Here is a 5,565-nt window from a genome sequence, read left to right as displayed (position 1 = left end):
CTCCATCCTTCCACCCATCCTTCCACCCATCTACCTGCCCATCCTCCATCCTTCCACTCATCTACCTACCCATCCTCCATCCTTCCACCCATCTACCTACCCATCCTCCATCCTTCCACCCATCCTTCTACCCATCTACCTACCCATCCTCCATCCTTCCACCCATTCTTCCACCCATCTACCTACCCATTCTCTATCCTTCCACCCATCCTTCCATCCATCTACCTACCTATCCTCCATCCTTCCACCCATCCTCCATCCTTCCACCCATCCTTCCACCCACCGCCCCGTCCTTCTATCCATCTACCTGCTCATACCTCCATCCTTCCAAGCTCCCATCCAACCACCCCTCCTTCCCTTCTGCCAAACACCCACACAGACCCATCCTTCCGTCACTCATCCCTCCATCTCTTCCTGCACCCTCTGACCACCTCTCCTCCCAATGACACACAAAATACACAATGGGAAAGAAGACCCCATCCTTGAATGGTAGGAATTTACAGCTCAGAACCATGGAGTGCCCTTACTCTCTTTTTCCCTTGGGGTAGGGGATCTCAAACCTCACTGACAATGTGACAACTGCCATGGGTCACCATCCCCACCCAAAAACCCCACATATGAAATCTTACATGCACCCTCAGCTGGTTCACAGCCCCTCACCCTGACAGCACACTCTCAACTCCCCTAATGGGTGGCCTCCTCAGTGCCACCCGCAGGTCCCCCATCCCCGATGCTGTTACATAATGAAGAGCCCCGGCCAGGGACCTCCCACAGTGGGCTGGGGTGGGGGGGCAGTATTTGCTGAATCATGCTGTGAAAAATCTGATGACACATGCACATTTCATGCCAAAACATGCATGTGGGTGAAAAATGTGACACATACTTTCCCAGGGTTCACAGGGTGCCCCTCCCTGCAGCGCAGACAGAGACACATGCACCCCTGGAGCCCCACACGACAATTACTCTCCCTCTCAGGGGCTGGCTGTGGCGACTGTCCCCAAGGAGGCTCCTCTTGCTGCCTTAGGAAGCGGTGAGGATGTGCTCTCGCCTGCCCCATATCCCCTGTAGCTCCTCCAGGCTTCCTTCCCCAGTCTCACCACATCCACGACCAAAGAGCCCCTTCCCTCCCCAACCCGCCCACAGAGGGCACGAAAAGGTATGGTCTGCAAAGAATCTGGAGAAGAGGGAAAAGGGGCAGGGAGGAAGATTTTGCCTGCAGCTAATGCAGAGGCAGGGGGATGGCCCAGGTGACCCAGGGGGTCCGGGTGGGAAGGAGCCGGAGATCTTGCTTAGCTAGGCTTTGCCAGGAAGGAATGCTCCTTCCTCATCCAGGGGCCAGGGTGGGGCTGGGGAGGTGGAATGAGGGACAGCTGTCCCTCCAAGAACAAACAGGGATGCTTTGCTGGTTACCTGCGCTACAAACGAATCATGAAGGGAAGGAGGGGCGTGTCCACTCCAGGTCTACGCGGGGCCCCCAGCTGGGGACTTGGAAAGAGTCCTCTTGGGGGCCAGCTGTGGAGAAAATGAGAGGCAGGCAGTGAGTAAATAAGTCAGAGAAAAGGAAAGAGACGTGATCAGAGATGGACAGAGCTATGGAAGGCAGACGGGAGAGGGATGGATTAAGGAGGGGACGAAAGAAAGATGGGCGGCTGGAACAGTGACGTTCAAGTGAAGTTTAAAAACAGATACAAAAAATTAGTTGGGCATGGTGGCGCATGCCTGTAATCCCAGCTACTCAGGAGGCTGAGGCAGGAGAATTGCCTGAATCCGGGAGGCGGAGGTTGCGGTGAGCCGAGATCGCGCCATTGCACTCCAGCCNAAAAAAAAAAAAAAAAAAAACAAAAACAGATACAAGTTTAAAATCACACAGCATGGCTGGTGTGGTCGCTCACGCCTGTAAACACAACACTTTGGGAGGCCGAGGCAGGCGGATCAGGAGCTCAAGAGTTCGAGACCAGTCTGTCCAACACCATGAAATCCCGTCTCTACTAAAAATACAAAAAATTAGCCAGGCATGGTGGCAGGTGTCTATAATCCCCAGCTACTCGGGAGGCTGAGGCAGGAGAATTGCTTGAACCCGGGAGGCGGAGGTTGCAGTGAGCTGAGATCACGACACTGCACTCCAGCCTGGGCAACAGAGCAAGACTCCATCTCAAAAAAAACAAAACGATACAAGTTTAAAATGGCTAGCGTGGTGGCACATGCCTGTAAACCCAGTACTTTGGGAGGCTGAGTTAGGAGGACCGCTGGAGCCCAGGAGTTCAAGACCAGCCTGGCTGGGCAACGTAGGGAGATCTTGTCACTACAAAATGAAATTTTTTTTGGCTGGGCACGGTTGCTTGCCTATAATCCCAGTTACTCGGGAGGCTGAGGCAGGAGGATCGCTTGCACCCAGGAGGTCAAGGATGCTGTAAGCTAGGATTGCGCCACTGCGCTCCAGCCTGGACGACAGTGAGACCCTGTCTCCAAAAAAAAAATTAAAATCACACAGAACAACACTATACATACCAGGATCCCATGCGTATACTACATATATGTAGCACACACACTATGGCATGTAACGTTATACTAAGTCATGTACCGGCACTCCAGTCTAACAGGATGCAGCCGGTCCTGCTATTTGCAGTAGAGAGGTTCTAGAGAGTCACAGTGGACACGGAGGCGCTTCTCCTGGGGGAAGCGCGAGGCCGGGTTGCTGCCAGGCTCTGGCCGCAAGGTTTTTCAGCCATCAATTGATATAGCACCTTGACTTACACGCGTTTCTGTACGAAGACATCTTATTTAATGCATCCTGTTGACTGATTCACATTGAACTCATGGCCAACAGGACGGTAACTCCCACCCGAAGGAAGCTTCTTTAACACAGGTGTTTTCTCCATAAGGCACATCACAGCCTTACAGCCCTTAGGAACACCAGACTTCTGCACCCTGCTTGGATCCGTTTTATTATTTATTTACTTACTTATTTTATTTATTTAATTTTTTTTGAGACAGAGCCTCGCTCTGCTGCCCAGGCTGGAGCAGTGGCGTGATCTCGGCTCACTGCAACCTCCGCCTTCTGGGTTCAAGCAATTCTCCTGCCTAAGCCTCCCAAGTAGCTGGGATTACAGGCATGCACTACCACACCCAGCTAATTTTTGTATTTTTAGGAGAGACGGGGTTTCATCATATTGGCCAGGCTGGTCTCAAACTCATGACCTCGTGATCTGCCCACCTCAGCCTCTTAAAGTGCTGGGATTACAGACGTGAGCCACTGCACCCAGCTCTATGCTTTTATTTTTTGTGAGACAGAGTCTCGCTCTGTCACCCAGAGTGGTGTGATCTCAGCTCACTGCAACCTCCGCCTCGTGGGTTCAAGCAATTCTCTTGCCTCAACCTAGCTAGTAGCTGGGATTACAGGCATATGTCACCACACCCAGCTAAGTGGAGACAAGGTTTCACCATATTGGCCAGGCTGGTCTAAAACTCCTGACTTCAAGTGATCTACCCATCTCGGCCTCCCGAAGTGGTGGGAACAGGTGTGAGCCACTGCCCCTGGCCTAGGGGCCATTTTAAATAGAGAAATCACCAATAAGAAACACAAAGACAGCAAGGTGTGGTGGCTCATGCCTGTATCCTGGCACTTTGGGAGGCTGAGGCAGGCAGATCACTTGAGGCCAAGAGTTCGAGACCAGCCTGGCCAACATGACAAAACCCATCTCTATTAAAAACAGAAAAAAAGCCAAGCGTGGTGACGGGTGCCTGTAGTTGCAGCTACTGAGGCATGAAACTGCTTGAACATAGGAGGCGGAGGTTGCAGTCCGCTGAGATCGCGCCACTTGCATTCCAGCCTGGGTGACAGAGCGAGACTCCGTCTCAAAAAATAAAAAGAGGTACACAAAGATGTGAAAAATGTGGCACTAAACGGACGGCAAAAAGGATGCTGCTTTGCAATCTGAGCTGAAACGAGAAGTCAGGGTGCCGCTGGGCCCGACCTCAGCTGGGAACCTGCATGTCCGGCATCACTTTTTTGGCCACTCTACCCACTTCTGCAAATGGCCAGCACTGCTTTGAGGTTACCAATGTTCGCAAGCCGGTGAATTTGCAAATATGCGATCTGTGAAGAACAAGGACCGACTGTAACGATGACAGCCCACACCGATTGCATGTCCACCATGTGCTGGGTGCTGGTTTAGGTACCCGGCATGTGTAACTCATTCCGCTTTCCCTAAGTCCCAAGAGGCAGGTGCTTCTGTGATCCCTACCCAGTAGATGAGGAAACAGGCTCAGAGAGCTTAGTCATCTGCCTAAGATCCTGCAGCTAGTAAGGGGCCAGGCTGCGATTTTTTTGTTTTATTTTATTTTTTGCTCTTGTCGCCCAGGCTGGAGTGCCATGGCACAATCTCGGCTCACTGCAACCGCCACTTCCCAGGTTCAAGTCATCCTCCTGCCTCAGCCTCCCGAGTAGCTGGGATTATAGGCATGCAGGCATGCACTACTATGCCCAGGTAACTTTTGTATTTTTTGCAGAGATAGGGTTTCCCCACGTTGGCCAGGATGGTCTCGAACTCCTGACCTCAGGTGGTCCGCCTGCCCCAGCCTCTCAGAGCGTTGGGATGACAGGCGTGAGACATTGTGCTCAGCCTAGGCTGGGATCTGAACTCGGCAGACTAACTGCAGAGGTCCCGCCCTTCACCACCACCCCGCAGGCCACCCCCTCCTGCTACTTCTCTCGTAGGATCTGAAACAAATACAGCAGAAACGTTCAGACAGCATCATGGGGCTGGGTGACGGGGCTGTGCGTCCCTGTTATTTTGTGGATGCCTGGGATGCTTCAGATTGGAAAAGGTGATAAAGTGACTGGCATGGAAGAGGGAGGAAGGAACAGGAGTGGCGAGTAGCTCTCCCTCTTCCTCTTAGGTCCCCGATACCAGAAAGATCCAGAAAGCAGATGTCGCAAGACCCTGGAACACAGGATTCTTTTCCTCTGGCCTGGAGGTGTGCATGAGCTCCCAAGATGAAGGGTCCGCGTCTGTCCATGCCTCCTCCCTGGCTCTGGCAGGTGTGGCCCAAGCTCTGCGCATGTCCTACCTACCAGCAGAATTAGAGACAGGAGGGGTGCAGCTCCGGTGGGCCTTCTGCAAACCAGCCCCGAGGGTGAATTTCCAAGTGGGGGCTGCAGAGCTCTCAGTGAGGATGTTGTGTTTGTGTGCTTTCATTCCAATGGCAACATTAAAGACACGAACGGGAACTTCCTGGGGAGTGGGAAATGTTCTGTGTTGTGACTGAGGTGTGGTTATATGAGTGTTCAGATTTTGACAGCTGCGCCGGGCGCGGTGGCTCACGCCTGTAATCCCAGTACTTTGGGAGGCCGAGGAAGGCGGATCATGAGGTCAGGAGATTGAGACCATCCTGGCCAACATGGAGGAGAAACCCCATCCCTACTAAAAATACAAAAATTAGCCAGGCATGGTAGCATGCACCTGTAATCCCAGCTACTTGGGAAGCTGAGGCAGGATAATCGCTTGAACCCAGGAGGCAGAGGTTGCAGTGAGCCGAGACCGTGCCACTGCACTCCAGCCTGGG

The 5,565-nt window shown here is 52.8% G+C and overlaps 1 protein-coding gene across 2 annotated transcripts in view; it reads right to left on the bottom strand.

Annotated features, from left to right (window-relative positions):
- The window catches only part of BICRA (BRD4 interacting chromatin remodeling complex associated protein), a 94,184-nt gene that overhangs the window by 28,740 nt on the left and 59,879 nt on the right, over window positions 1-5,565 (bottom strand). For both annotated transcript variants that reach the window (XM_017500425.2, XM_017500427.2), the window contains exon 2: window positions 1,411-1,512. The gene's annotated coding sequence lies outside the window, so the exon portion shown is untranslated. The remainder of the gene's footprint in view (window positions 1-1,410; window positions 1,513-5,565) is intronic.

The sequence above is a fragment of the Cebus imitator genome, unplaced genomic scaffold (assembly GCF_001604975.1).
Source record: "Cebus imitator isolate Cc_AM_T3 unplaced genomic scaffold, Cebus_imitator-1.0 Scaffold266, whole genome shotgun sequence".
NCBI lineage: Eukaryota > Metazoa > Chordata > Mammalia > Primates > Cebidae > Cebus > Cebus imitator.
The sequence above is the reverse complement of the archived record's forward strand: the minus strand, read 5'-3'. Positions and strand labels throughout refer to the sequence as shown.